The sequence below is a fragment of the Halichoerus grypus genome, chromosome 11, assembly GCF_964656455.1.
Source record: "Halichoerus grypus chromosome 11, mHalGry1.hap1.1, whole genome shotgun sequence".
NCBI classification, from domain to species: Eukaryota; Metazoa; Chordata; class Mammalia; order Carnivora; family Phocidae; genus Halichoerus; species Halichoerus grypus.
In genome coordinates, this window is record NC_135722.1 from 22,311,230 (window position 1) to 22,327,499 (window position 16,270).

The 16,270-nt window shown below is 34.2% G+C and overlaps 1 long non-coding RNA gene across 1 annotated transcript in view; it reads right to left on the reverse strand.

Annotated features, from left to right (window-relative positions):
* Nucleotides 1–1,200: 1,200 nt before the first annotated feature.
* Nucleotides 1,201–16,270, reverse strand: part of LOC144379512 (uncharacterized) — a 408,148-nt gene continuing 393,078 nt past the window's right edge. The window contains exon 4 of the long non-coding RNA XR_013442674.1: nt 1,201–1,307. This is a non-coding gene — a long non-coding RNA (uncharacterized LOC144379512). The remainder of the gene's footprint in view (nt 1,308–16,270) is intronic.

Genomic DNA, 16,270 nt, shown 5'->3' on the forward strand with positions numbered 1-16,270 from the left:
ATATCTGTGTAATAACTAGTCATTCAAATAGAAAATAAAATGCAAACAGATGAGAGGGAAATTAACTTACGTGTATTTCTAATGCTTTACAGAGCATGACGGATCAGGGAGACCACATTTAGATTTTATTTCCATACTTTTCTGCACAATTTCCTCAGATCCCAGAAAGTGATCTGTAGGGTGGAGAGGCAGATGGAAGAGAAAGACTGTGCTACGGAGCGTACGAGAGAGGTTTGGCCACACAGCAGAATTAACTCTCCCTAGGGCCTTTTCTCTGAAAATTTTCAGTTTCACTTGAAGGACAGCAAATCTGAACAGTGACTTTAGTCTAGGACACCTTCAACCAAGATGCAGGAGACTATTAGCATTTTTATAGCTGCCCACTAGAAGTCTGCATGAATATAAAGTTAAAGGATGTTAAAGTTAAATTTTCTTCCAAGAAATCAGACTTGCATTTTGAACCAATACCTTAACTACTTAGGTAGGCCCATTTGAGATAGTAAGGGATGCATATTTACTTCCAGCTGAGTATCTGAATCACATTGTAATTTTTTGTCCTTAGTTTGAAAGAAACTTTTATAAGGATACAACACATTTTACATGTTTTCCTTTAACAAAATACAGACAGCATACATTTTGATAACCCCATAGAATAACGAGGTCCTGTATGCATCTATCTGGTCTGGGGTTTTTGTTTGCTTGTTTTGTTTTGTTTTAGTAAGAGCCTGATTTACAATGATGAATATCAAATAATATGTGCCTTCCAACTGTAGTGGCACAGCTTAAAATACCTCCATACATTGACTTTGCTCTTTACTACTTATCTTAGACCTTTTGCTTCACCGCAGAGCCAGGCACCTGTAAGAAGTGACTAAGAAAGAAGGGGCAGGGGCTCAGCTCAGAATGTCAGGTGTAAAGATAATGCTTAGCTTTACTACTTTCTTCCCGACTTTGGCTGGGGGGAGTCTACCCCCAACACAAATTTCATCGATGAAGTTTGTTTTTGTGTCCCTTTCCCTAATTACTGATAATTCCTTTCTCTTTCGATCTTGTTATGTTGGGCTGTCCATTATGGCTTTTCACAAAGGTCTTTAATCTTAGAGAATCATATTGTCCAACAACTTCCTGTTTCCATCTTTACATTCTCAGCAAGGATCAGGCTGATACAGGCAGTTTAAGCAAGTATGTGGATACGGGTTATTCAACCTCCACGTAGAGGAGAAAGAATGGCAGACAACTAGGTCATCTTGGATGAGGAGTCAGGGGTTTTCAGAGAATAGATGATGGGAGTGAGTGGTTCCAGCATGCTAGCAAAAAAAAAAAAAAAAAAAGTACAGTAATGAGGATAATTCACATATCTTGTTATTGGAAAAACTTGGTCTATATAAATCTCACCATGTATAAGAATATGTCAAAATGTTTTTTAATTTTTTTTAAATAAGTCACTGAAGCATAACAGGAGGTGCACATTTTTTTTTCCTGAAGATTTTTAGGTAGAACGTAGATATAGAAATAATCTACAGGAAACAAATTAATTATAGAGAATATCTGATTTTTATTCTTATGATAACATAAGGAAAAGTTGTGCTTTGTGGGAAACTAATTATATAGTATTCTGAGAGTGGCTGAATTAAAAAAAAAAGAAGAAAATCTCTGCACTCTATAAATGGCAGCAAGAAGATGTAAGTATATCCTTTTCCTCCCAAACAAGTACAAAAAAGGAACAGAATTCTCAAAGAAAATAATTTTAGGGCTCTGGAAAACCAAAAGAAAACAACAAGTGGAGAAGCACTTATTAATGAAGAACTAGAAATTTGAGTAAAAACAATGCGAGTCTACAATCTTTCCGGGGATGCTCCCAATCCCCACACCTTCACTCATTGGTCAAGAAGAGTAACCCTGCCAGGGGAGGTTTTGCTGTGAGTGTCAGAACGACTGCTGCCAGAGGGTGCAGATTAGGTTAGTGACAGAAAAAAGGGAAGAAAAATAAAGCTTCTCAAATTTGATGAAAATTGTTAATCTAAGATTAAAATGCTCAATAATCCCCCAAAAGATAAATATTAAGAGGTACCCACCTATATGCATCATAAACCAAAGTACTGAAAGCCAAGGACAAAAAAAAAAAAAAAAATCCTGAGAGTAATGAAAGATAAATCAATACCGGAAAATAAAGTGATTAATAACTGCTCAACAAAAACAAGGGTGGCTAGAAGGCAGTAGAATGACATCTTCAAACCACTGAAAGAGAAAACTTGTCAATAAGATATTCTATATCTATCAAAACTACCCTTTACAATTAAAGACCAAAAGAAAACATTCCCAGAAAAATAAAAACAGAGAATTCACTGCTCATGTACATACTCTATATGTAATACTAAAGTTATTCAGGTTAAAAGAAATTGATACCAGAGAGTAACTTAAGCCCAGAGGAAGAAGTATGGAAAAAATTGTAAACATGTGGCCATTAAAGCCTGCATTATTATATATTTTCTTTTTTCTTTTCTTAATTTCTTTTAAAAATATAAGTATGTAGGGGCATGTCGGTGGCTCAGTTGGTTAAGCATCTGCCTTCGGCTTTGGTCATGACCTCGGGGTCCTGGGATTGAGCCCCACATTGGACTCCCTGCTCAGCAGGGAGTCTGCTTCTCCCTCTCCCTCTGCCCTTCCCCTTGCTCATCCTCTCTCTTTCTCTCTTTTTCAAATAAACAAAAATCTTAAATATATATACATATATATATATATATGTATGTATAAAACAGTAAGAATATAACAGTATATGGACGCCTGGGTGGCTCAGTCAGTTAGGTATACAACTCTTGATTTTGGCTCAGGTCATGATCTCAGGGTCATGAAATTTAACCCTGCATCGGGCTCCATGCTGGGCATGGAGTCTGCTTAAAATTCTCTCTCTCTCTATTTGCGCACACTCTCTCTCTTCAAAAAAAAAAAAGGAAAGAATAAAGAATATAACAGTATATTGTTTAATTTTAAGACAGGTGAAATATATATTATAATCATGACAGAAAGGATGGGGAAAATAGATTTATACTGGAGCAAAGTTCCTATTCTTTACAGAATTTAAGTTAGTAGTAACATGAAATAAAGTATGATAAATTAAGATGTATGTTTTATTAACTAGAACAACCAGTAAGAAAACAATTTTAAAATAATTAAAATATGAAGAAAAACAGAAATAACAAAATGGCAAATATAAACCCAATTATATCAATAATTGCTTTAAGTTTGATGGAACTAGATACTCTAACCAAAATGTAGATATTGTCAGACTGGATGAAAAACAAGATCCAGCTACATGTTGAATATGAGGAATACACTTTAGGTTCAAAGGCACAAATAGGTGGAAAGTAACAGTATAGAGAAAAACAATAGCCACAAAAGAGCATAGATGGATATACTAATTTAAATCTGTTGAACCTATCTAGTGAGTTTTTCATTTCAGTAATTGTATTTTTCAACTTCAGAATTTCCACTTTGCTCTTTTTAAAATGTCTATCTCTTTGGGCACCTGGCTGGCTCAGTCAGAAGAGCATGCAGCTTTTGATCCTGTGGTCATGAGTTCAAACCCCACATTGGATGTAGAGATTACTTAAATAAATAAAACTTTAAAAAACTAAAGTGTCTATCTCTTTATTAATAATTTCTATGTGTTATCCTACTTTTCTTTAATTTTTAAACATGATTTAGTTCTTCAAACATATTTATTATAGGTGCCTTGAAATATTTCTCTGCCAAGTCACACTTAATGCTTGCTCAATGTGCGAATTTAATAAACCTCAGTTTCCTTCACTGTAAAATGGAAAGAAAATAGAAATTTTCTTACAAAGTTTCCATTACATTAAAATACATTAATGAATGTAAAATGTTTGGCATATAACATTCTCAATAAAATAGTATCTATTATCTATTATTCCTTATTGCTAATACCTACACACTTACTACAGGTCTTTTTCAATAACATCCAATGATATTCCTTATTATTCTCAAAAGTCTTTAAATTGTCAACGAAAATTTTAAGATTGATGAAATAAAAAGTAATCCTGCTTTTTCTCACATAACTTTCAGAAGCATATGTTTGCCCCGCACCACTTACTGAAAAAGGCACATTGACAAAATTACTGTTCAAAACCTTTTATATTAAGCATTCAAGAAAGAAATTACTGAGTGGGAAGCCTGTTATTATCTCCACTAAAAAAGCCACTTGAAATTTCTCTAACTGAAATTTTACTTCCCAGTGTCAGCTTTAAAAATGCAGATGAAGAATTTTCATTTATTGGCAATGTAACCCAATTAAGGTATAACACTAATAATTAAGAAAAACTGTCATAATTTGAAAACTTTCTTGCCTGAATTACAAAGAACTTCCTAAAATGTGTCATTCCATTTCCAACATACAATATGGTGAAAAGTGAATGCTTTTAAGGTTTCTGCACGCTACTGAAATAATAAGCATTAACAAACAGGAGAGAGCTAGAAAACCAGTGACCTCAGAAAAGGAACATTTGGGGATAAGATAATAGGAATTTCCATGTTTAATCCAGCCTGGTGTCTATTTCCAACAGACTTTAAAGAGAAGTGATGACATAAAAGGTTGCTGAGGTCTCTCTCAAGGATCATATGACTCTTGTGTGTGAAAGCACATAGCAGGGCCTTTCCATTCCCAAAAGTACATTCCATTTCCAAAAGGAACGTGTCACATTTAAACATCCCTCCATGCCAACTAAATGTGAAATTTGGTATGATAAAGGAAAGGAAAAGAAAATCAAGAAGCATCTTGCTCTTCATTTCTTATATGACCATTATCAAAATGATCATAGAATCAGTTCATCTCCCTGCAAAATATACAAAGGAGGCTGTTTTAGAGCAGGATTTATGTTTATATTGTTTGTCTTTGCTGTTGTTTTATAAATGTAATGTTGAAATTGTACACATAATATTTTAATAAAATATATTAGAGACATTTCTATGTCCCTGGTCGAACGGAGGGAGGGATAAAAAGAAGGAGCATTGAGGATTTGTATGCAGGACAACTATTTTAATGTAAAGGATAGTTTCTATATAAAATTTTGTACAAAGATGGATACGTGGCATTATATATTTGTCGAAATCGTAGAATTTACAATATTAAGAGTGAGTTCTAATGTAAACTATGGACTTCGGATGATAATGATGTGTCAGTGTAGGTTCACCAATTGTAACAAATGTACCACTGTGATGCTGGATGTTCTCAATGGGAAAGGCTGTGCCTGTTTAGGAACAGGGGGTATTTGAGAACCTCTGTACTTTCGGCTCAATGTTGCTGTGAAACTAACACTGCTTTAAAAAACAAAATCTGCTTAAAAGGAAAAAAAAACACATCTTACATTTAAATATGTGGTCAGAGATTTCAACACACCCTAGTAAAAGGGACTGCTGAGTTTCTTGGGCTTTTTATAAAAATACTCCGTAGGCAGGCAAATATGGCAAATGTATTAAGTATAAAGAGTGAACAGAAAGAGTAACAAAGAATAAAAATGGAAACATGAAAGAAGAAAAACTGTTTTAAACAATTCGTATTCTCCTGAGTTGTGTCTACATTATAATTATCGTAACATAAAAACTATATGTGAAGGAGGATGAAGACCAGAAAAAGAGAGATGCTAAAGCATGATATGCTTAGATGTAGTGAACTTGAAGCCTACAGTTCTACTTTGCCACTAATATGCTGTATGTTCTTAGGCAGGTCTCCTCACTTCTTTGGGGCTCAATTTCCTTATCTGCAAAATAAGAGAGCTGAAAGCTTGAACTAAATTAATGCTTCTTCCAAGGTTCCAATAAAAGAGTAAATACCTATTTCCCCAGCTCAGAGCTGGGTAGCTTGAAGCATCCACTGTAAATCCAAATCTTTTTGAAGTCTCAAACATTTGTCTTAAAATTCCATGTCCTAGTATGTGAATTGTGCATCAATAAAGCTGTTTAGAGAAAAATAGCCCTGGTAGGACCAATCAGAAGCTTGTTTTTCACCCTGCCCTACCACTTTAGAGTAAGTTACTTAAATGCGTAGTGCCTTAGCTTCCTCTTTAGTAAAATGATCATAGTAGTATCTCATGGGTGATTTATTGACAATTCATAGTACGTGTTTCAAATGGGAGTCATAGTTATTGATTGTTATTATGATAGATGATCATCTTTCAACTTTATTATAAATTGTCTTATTTTCACCTTTGTTGTCAAGACTCCTCAACCAAAGTGTTCACTACTCCTGTTTGCTCAAAAAATATTTAATAAAATTCTAACAATAAATATTTGAAGACTTTTGTGTGTTTATATTACTTACATACAACACACACAAAGGATTTGGACACTATAATTATATATTTGCTTCCAAAACAGCACTTTTGAGTTGGAAGCAAGGTTAAATTTGCCTTCAGAAAAAAAAATAATAATAATAAACAATTAGAAAACATCAGGAGAAACCAATCCATATAGGATTACGAAAGGATCTAGAGGAAAATCTATTTTAATATTAAAAACTCAGATTTCCTAACTTACATATCAGCTTGTCAAATGTTCTATATTATTTAATAATAAAAAACTCAAATATATAATATCAGAATGATTGACATGATTATAAATTTTTTGGCTCCTTTAAAATGCTACTTTTCCTGTGTTTTTCTTCTTCTTTTTTCTTTTTTTGTTTTATAAAGTTCATTCCATCTCATGTTTCAATTAGTCTCTTTGGTAAATGGACTCAAAATTAAAAAAAAAAAAAAAACCTAGAATATTTATCTTTGAAAGTAGAATCTAGAAAGGGAAACTTTTTTTTTTCTATTTTGACTTTTAGCTTGTAGGGTTTTTATGATTGGTTTCCATCTGAATATTTGGAAAATTGATTAAATGTGGATAATTTAAAGAGATAAAATGCATGAAACTCCTATTAAGCTGATTATTGATCAATTTTTAGGGCTTTTTAGAGAAAAATATCAAATGCTTGCAGTAAAATTTAAAAGTTACACTTTCTTTAAAATGGTTTCATTTTTTAAAGAATTGAGATGCAACTAAAAAATAAAACTGGTAGTTTGGTATCATAATTGAGGCAAATGGAAAGAGAGAGCATAGTATGCATGTTTAAATTGTTTACTTTGATTTTTTTGTTTATTTTTTTATTTACTTTGATTTTTAATTGAACCATTATTTTATGAACTCTCCCTATCTCTAATAAACAATTTTTTATCTGAAAGGTACCATTTAAGTCCAAGTTGAAATACCAGGAAAATACAATATAGTGAAGCCCCAGGAAGAGAAGACAAAAGTAGGTGAGTCTTATAATCACCCAGGTAATTGCCTTATGTATTTTCTAGGCCACAGTGTGTGATGGAAAGTCACGGGCAGAGCCTGGGGATCTCCAAATATCAGAGAGCTGGAGTTGGAAGTTTGGGTAACCAAGATGTCTTCTAGCTACAGTTTGCAGGACAGGGTACAAAGAGAGAAAGAGCACTGGGCATTTGCTGAGAGACCTTGCTTTCTCAGATGAGTACTGATCATTAGACAGAAGAGAAAACCATCTCTAAAGCTCAGACAGGGCCAGAAACAGTTCCTGTTTCCACTAGCCAATGCAGATAACCTTGTAATTCCTGTGTCACCAAAAAGAATATCAGATAGTTGTCCCTTCAGTAGGGAAAAATTAGTCCTAGACTAAAAGTCATTCAGATCTTGTCTAAGAAAGTATAAAAGCAAGACTTGAAAGAATCAAACTATTTCCACACAACTCTGTCCCAGGACACAGCTACAGAATATTCATAGGAATATAAAAAAGCCTAACACCTTAAAGGATAAAGTTACAATGTCTTACATTCAATCAAAACTTAGCATGCATACAAAAAGGAAGGGAATAAGGATTCACACACAGGAGAAAATTCAGTCAACAGAAACAGATCTCAAAATGGCACAGATGATAGAATTAGTAGACAAGGACTCGACAGAAGTATTATAAGTATATTTTATATGTACAGGAAGGTAGATGTGAATATGTTAAATAGTGAAATGGAAAATATAAAGAAGACATTAGTCAAATTTCTAGAGATAAAACATTTCTATGACTATCATTAAAAATACAATGGATAGGGGTGCCTGGGTGGCTCAGTTGGTTAAGTGCCCACTCTTGATTTCAGCTCAGGTAATGATCTTGGGATCCTGAGATAGAGGCCCCCCGCAGCCCTCCATGTTCAGTGGGGAGTAGACCTCCTCCTTCTCCCTCTCCTTCTGCGTCTCCCCCTGCTCAGGCATGAACACGCACTGTCTCTCTCTCTCTCTCTCATTCTCTCTTAAATAAATAAATAAATAAATAAATAAATAAATAAATAAATCTTTAAAAATACAACGGATAAAAAATACAATAGATGGTATTAACACTATATTAGATAATGCAGTGGAAATATTAATAAAGACAAAGCAATAGTAATTAGCCAAAGTTAAACCTAGAAATAAAAATGACAAACTTTTTTTAAGAGAAGTAGGAATGAGCTTTGGGAAATTCCATGTAGCCTAATCTACATGTAATTGGAGTGTCCTGTGGAGAGGAAGAAATGATGGCTCAAAAGCATCCAAATGTATAGTAAAAACCATAAATCCACAGATTCAAGTAGCATGAAAAACTCTAAATATAATATACCTGAAGCAAATAACATCAAAGCACATTTCAGTCAATGACTTTAAACCAGTGATAAAGAGAACCTTTTAAAAATAGAAGAGAAGAGGGATGCCTGGGTGGCTCAATCAGTTAAGTGTCTGCCTTCAGCTCAGGTCATGATCCCAGGGTCCTGGGATTGAGTCCTACATCAGGCCCCCTGCTCAGCTGAGCTTCTCTCTCTGCCTGCTGCTTCCCCTACTTGTACTCTCACACTCTCTCTGGCAAATAAATAAATAAAATCTTACAAAAAATAGAAGAGAAGGGTGCCTGGCTGGCTCAGTTGGTAGAGCATGTGACTCTTGATCTTGGGGTCATGAGTTTGAGCCCCACGTTGGGCACAGAGCTTACATAAAAAAATAAAATCTTATTTAAAAAACCAGAGGAGAAAACACATTATGCACAGTGAACAAAGATAATTTTGACAGCAGAGTTCTCATCAGAAGCAACACAAGCCAGGGGCGCCTGGGTGGCTCAGTCAGTTAAGTGTCCAACTCTTGGTTTCAGCTCAGGTCATGATCTTGGGGCTGTGGGATTGAGCCCCACATCAGGCTCTGTGCTTAGTGTGGAGTCTGCTTCAGAGTCTTTCTCCCTCCCCCTCTGCTCCTCCCTGCTCACTCTCTCTCTCTCTCTCTTTCTCAAATAAATAAAATCTTTAAAAAAAAAAAAAAAGAAGCAACACAAGTCAGAAGACAGTAGAACATCTTTCAAAAATGAAGTTGAAATAAAAACAAATATAAATACTGAAATAATATGTTATAATCAGACCTGCACTACAAAAACATCAACAGAAGCCTTCAGTCCATAAGAAAATGATAAAAGATGAAAATATGAATTTACAGAAGGGAATGAAGAATGCTGATAAATATGTGGGGGGTTATGTGAGCTATTTTGCTTAATTTGTATACTTCTTGAAATGATGTAAGACGAAAATAGGAATTTACAAAAGAGAATGAAGAACACTGGTAAGTACTGGGGAAATATATGACTATTTTGTTTAATTTCTGAATTTCTTAAAAAGATAATTTCACCTTTTATTGTGTGCTGCACATGGTGACTTCCTTACAGAGAGTAGGGGAATGGAGAGAAACTTACAGTTGAGAAATCTGACAAATACTACTTTATCTAAGCGATCAAGTTCAACATATAGTCATAAACCTTGTTGATGTTCCTTGTATAGCATGAAGAAAATAGCACTTTATCTCTATTGTCTTCTTCCTAATAACCCATAATCCCAGTCTAATCATGAGAAAAATATCAGACAAGTTCCAATAAAGAGAAATCCTACAATATGGTGACCAGTACCTTTCAAAGCTGTCAAAATCATCAAAACAAGAAAAGTCTAAGAGACTGTTACAGCAAAGAGGACACATGACAAATAAACATAATGGGTTATCCTGGATGGCATCCTGGAACAGCAAAAGTGTATTAGGTAAAAACTAAGGAATTCTACCAAAAAAAGTATGGAATTTAGTTAATAATAACATAACAATTTTTGTTAATTAGTTGTAACAAATATACCATATTAATGTAAGATAATAATAGGGGAAGTTATATGAATGGAGTTGGAAGGTATATGAAAACTCTCTGTACCATCTGCCTGATTTTTCTATAAATTTAAAACTATTCTAAACAATAAAATCTATAAATAAAAAATGTAATTGACTGTTTAAACCAAAATAACAACAAATAATATGGAGTCTACATATACAAGTAAATGTAAAACGACAACAGAACAAATATCAGGAAGGAAGGGACAGAAGCATACTTGTAAGGTTTTTATATTATATAGAAGTGGCATAATATTACTTGAAGATAGACTAAAAAAAGTTAAAGGTTTACACTATAACACCTGAAGTAACCATTAGAAAATAATGTAAATAGTTAGAGCTAATTATCAAAGTTGGTAAAGTTAAATCATAAAATATACTCAATCCAAAAGAAGGCAGAAAACTGAACAAATAAAAAATGAACAGGAATATGAGAGATTTAAACACAAAACTATGAATAATCACATTAATTGCAAATGCTCTCCATACTCCAATTAAAAAGCAGAGGTTATTGGAGTGTATTAAAAAAAAAAAAAAAAAAGAACGAACTATATGGAGCCTAAAGAGACCTATTTTAAAAATAGGCACAAATCATTTAAATTTAAAAGGATTAAAAATATATAGCTTTTCAAACTAATCAAGGAAAGCCGAGACAGCTGTAGTAACATCAAAGTCAATTTCTGAGCAAAAATATTAGCAGGGATAGGTAGGATTACTTTATAATGAAGTAGTTTAATTCATCAAAAGAACATTGTAATTTTAAACCTTCATGCACCTAACAGCACATCAAAATAAATGTAGCAAAAAATGCTAGAAATTTAAGGAAAAATATACAAATACTACTATTTATAGAGTCCATATTCCTCTTGAGATAATTTATAAAGCAAGTAAATAGAAATTCATTAAGGACATAGACGATTGAACACTACCATCTATACTGACCCAATTGTCATTTAGAGAAAATTCCACCCAACAATAACAGAAAATACATTCTTTTCAGTGGCACACAAAATATTCCCCAAGATTGACCTCATGCGGGCCATCAAACAAGTCTTAATAAATATAAAAGGATTCAAAACGTGTAAAGTATGTTCTCTGAAAACAATGGAATTAACTTATAAGTCAATAATAAAATATCTGGAAAAGCTCAAAAATACAAGGAGGCTAAATAATACAGTATTCCATAACCCATGGATTGAAGAAGAAATCAAAATGGAAATTAGATTTTATTTTGAACTGAAGGAAAATAATAAGACAACATATGAAAATGCAGAGAGTTTAGTTAATGCAGTATTAAAAGGAAAATTTATAGCACTTAGCATCTATAATAAAAAAAACATAAAGCCTCAAGTTAATGACCTCACTTTCTACTTTCGTGAACTAGAAAAGAAAGAAAATTAAACCCAAAGAAAGCAGAAGAAAGGAAGTAATATATTCAGAGCACAACTCCACAAGCCAGCAAGTAAGTCCAAGTGAAACTTTTGGAAATGCTGGATTATTGTCATTATCTGAATGGTGGAGATTGTTTCAGGGCATTGATGTATGTCAAAACTCATTTAATTGTTTACTTACAATATGTGCATCTTATTTTATGTCAGTTATACATCAATAAAGGTCATCTAAAAGTGATATGCCATTCTGAGCTCAGAAACCTTTTCCTTCAATATTTTAGTATCTATTTTACTACATTACCATGTGATATTTCTGTGGAGAAGTCTAAAATTAATTCAATTCTTGACTATTTTTAGGTGATATTCTTACTCTGGATGTTTTGTATGTCAGGAGGTAATTCTCTACAGGTGTCTTACAATTCTACACACACAGATGTCCCTTGTTTCAGATTATCATTTTAAGGATGATACAGTGAACAGCCTTGAAGAATAGATACAGTGCTTCCTATGGAGCAAAAAGTGGGCATGCTTACCTCCTATTATAAAAGATCCAAGTTCCCTTCAGTTAGGGTTTCTCCTTTATGATGCAACTCCGTGCCTTCAAGCATCCATCTGGGCCCACCTGTAGCATTCCCGTTAGACTGATGGGCCAAGGAGAAGTGACACAAACATGTTGATGTCAATGCTATCTTTGTTTCTGACCCAGCAGTCTTTATCTATTGCCAGCCTTCAGGAAAATGTTGCCATGCTAACTTGTTTCTAAGTAGAGTCTCAGACTCAATAGCTCTTGCTACAGTTTTCTATATTCTAAAGAAATCCAATGTCAAATCTATAAATTTTCTGTGTTACAGCTTATGGGCTCTTTCAGTCTGGAGTTGTTCACCTTTTTCTATTCTGGAAAATACATCTCCACTAACTGTAAATATTTCCTCCTATCCATATTTATTTTTCATATGTGCTAGGATGACTATTATTCAAATACTGGCAATCCTGTATCTGTCCTCCCTATTAAATTTTCTTTCATATTTTCTATTTTTTATCTTAGATGGATACCTTATAGAAGAACTAAAAACAGTCTTCTAATCTGCTAATTCACCCTTTAGCCACACCTTTCCACTCTGTATTCCATCTTCTGTGTTCTTTATATCAACTGGTATTTTCCATACACAATATTTCTATTTGATTGCTTCATAATGATATCTTGTTCTTATTTCACATTACAAATAACTTCCTTTATCTTTGTATTAGGGTTCTGCAAATATTCTGAGACTGGCAGGTCAAAAACGCAAGGCAGGCCAGCAGGCTGGAAATTCCCATGGGCACTGATGTTGCACTCTTGAATCTGTCTAAGGGAAGTCTAGAGGCAAAATCCTTTCTCTTTGAGAACTGGCATCTTTTCTCTTGAGACCTTCAACTGATTGGATGAGACCCACCCAACTGTGGAGAGTAATCTGTTTTACTCAAAGTCTACTGATTAAAATGCTAATCACATCTAAAAAATACCTTCATATGTAGACCACTTTTGATCAAGCAACTGGGCACCACAGCCTGGCAAAATTGCTGTACAAAATTACCCTTACAATCTCTCTCTCTCTTTCTCTAGATAGGGAGAGAGAGAGAGAGAGAGCGAGAGATAATATTCATGCTTATCCAATGTCCTGTTGAAATTACTGACACATAGTTATATATAACATGTATTTTTTCTTTTTAGTCTAATTCTTTGCTGGTTCCATCATCTCATTTTGGAGTTTTCTTATTTTTATTCTGAATAATTATTTTTTTCTCTTATATTTTATCATCCTCCTAAGTGTTATTTTTTGTCTTGTTTTGAAATAGTTTTTTTTTATTATTTGTTCTTTTCTGGCATGCTTTCATTGTCTGTAGGGATATTTTCTTTGCAGGAATATTTTCTATGCTTTATTCTTCCCTTTTCTTATGATAATTTAGTGTAGGATTTGACTTTGATCTTTTGCTTTAACTCAGGTTAACGTGAGTTTGTTTTTCTGAAATTTAAAATGAGTTGCTCAATTAGAAGGCACAGTACAGAAGTTAGAATAGCTCTTTGCAAAGCTTTTCAATTTTTTGGTGTTTATGTAGTGTTAAAAAAGTACAATGTCTTGCCTTCTGGAATGTTCTGGTTCCCTTTCCTTCCCTACTTACATCAAATCCATCTCTGTCTTTTCCTCTCAGTTTGATTCTACTCCCTTCAATTTCTCATTAGTGTGGGATGCTGTCCTGGAAGGAAGACCTGTGTGTTCAATTTGAAAGTTCATATTTTCAATTTACCTGATATTGAATTGGGCAAAATCCTCCCTAAGTTCAACTGCTATTCTCAGATTGGCCTGTGATACTTTCCTGTGAATTCTTTTTGGTTGGTAGAGAATTTTTCTTCTACCAGATAGGTCAGATACAGTATTTTCCCCTCAGCTTCTTCCCACAAAGATGGTTATAAAATGCAGGTATTTGGGCTCTTGGTGGTTTACTCCCACCTGTTTGTATATAGAGTTGTGTGGGGATATCATATCATCTAGTTCTCTTATAAATGTTGTGTGAGTGTGTATTTGCGCATTTGTGTGTATGTGTTTTCCTATCTAGTTAATCTGTATGATGTATCAAGGAGATTAATCTGGGGAAATATCCATATGGAGTGTTTTATGTACAAAGTCAGAAATGGGAAATGAGGAGCAAGAAAGAGAATTAATAACGGACCTTAAAATTTTAATTACATGACCTGTGGGAGGAAAAATGTTTTCCACTTGAAGGTGCTCCAAGAAAGTCTATATTCTTAAAACAAATAAAGTATTATTTTCTACGTGAAGATGAAAAACGAAGTTCAAATCACTGATTTCATAGGGGAATTTGCTTATGTGATTCTGAGAGTACCTAATAGCACAGCATTTATGAAAGCAAGAGAGATCGGGAAGGGAGTGAGAATAGAAAATGTACAGAGTAATACTGAGGTAGGTAAGCATTGATGCAGAAATATTTTCTGGAGTAAGTGGACAGCTTGTGTTAGCTAAAATTGATGAAGATATAGGTATTACAGATTTATTTCTGGATCGTGAAACATGACGCTACCTTGATTCATCCAAGCCGAATCCTTTAGCATGGTATTATGACATTTGTGAAATACAAAACAAAGACTTTAGGTCTAATCTTATTGCCAATAGGCAGATGTGTCAGCAGACATCACAATGTTTGCTCTTCATTCAGTCTAGTATAGTCAGAGATATTCTTTTTTTTTTTTTAAAGATTTTATTTATTTATTTGACAGAGAAAGACACAGGGAGAGAGGGAACACAAGCAGGGGGAGTGGGAGAGGGAGAAGCAGGCTTCCTGCTGAGCAGGGAGCCTGATGCAGGGCTCGATCCCAGGACCCTGGGATCATGACCTGAGCCGAAGGCAGACGCTTAACGACTGAGCCACCCAGGTGCCCCTAGTCAGAGATATTCTTAAACTCTAGAGCTATGAGAAGTGCAGACATGTCCATCGTCCATATGTTGTCCACAAACATGTCCACCCTCTATGGAAATAGAAACCTTTTACAATTACTCATTACACAAAATGGATTTCTGATATAAATATCCAACATTTTCAAATGCTCCAAATTCTCCTTAAGTACTGAGATGTTAGATTAATTTCTACATATGCTTTGTTTGCCTCCAGTTCATACTGTAACAATCTAGAAAATAATTTATGAAAGCCTTTTTGGTCTGTTTTCTTGGATCTAATTCTCTTCTTCAGAAACTTGAGTTTTAGGTTCTGTATCCATTATTGCTGCCATGAACATTTTCAACCACACTGCTAGAATGGGGGAAATGATACATCCAATTTCTTTGGTATGAACAAAACCTTCTTGACTGGAACTAGAATTAAATTTTACAATGACATAACCCTTCTTTGATAATGTCCTCAAATAACTCTAGCAGTATCTGCTCATGTAAATTATGGTTTTATCGTTTAGTGTCTTCTCATTCGATAGCATGTAAGCTACGTGGAGGCATTTAAAAGAATACTATTAGTGATAAGTATGTATATATGTATGTATGTATTTATAGCTTGATGGTTCCTCAGATACGAGATTTCTTTTAGACCTCAGGTTTATAAAATACCTTCTTGAAGATTAACTTTGAACAGTTTTTCAACAACAAAGAAATACTATTTGTCAGCAACACTGATGGGTGGAGATGACCTATACGCATTATGGGAAGACAGTTTTGTGGCTATCATTTCCTGGTTTGGGTCAGAGTTTTGTGTGTGTGTGTGTGTTTCTGCTTTGTTTGTTGTCAATATTGTTGTTTCCACCTTCCTCCCTTGATTAGCCGAAGAACAGAAAATACACCCACATGCCAGTGCTGTTTGCCCATAACAGATTTATTGGTGTCCATTTATCACTGCATTGCAACTCTGTGCTGGTAGCATAAGACAAATGGTGGCATTCAGTCTTTTTCTTTTCTGTATTTGCTTTTCAACCCCTCTGAGTAGAAAGAGTGGTGGTGGCAAAATTAAGCAGTGGAAACTCAATACAGAAAGGCCTTCTAGGTGAAGTGCAAGTTGCAATAACTTTATCATCAGGGAATTCTCTCCAAATTCTGTTCTGTTGAAACTTTAAATCCAAGTCAAATAGATAACTGTAAATTTACAGA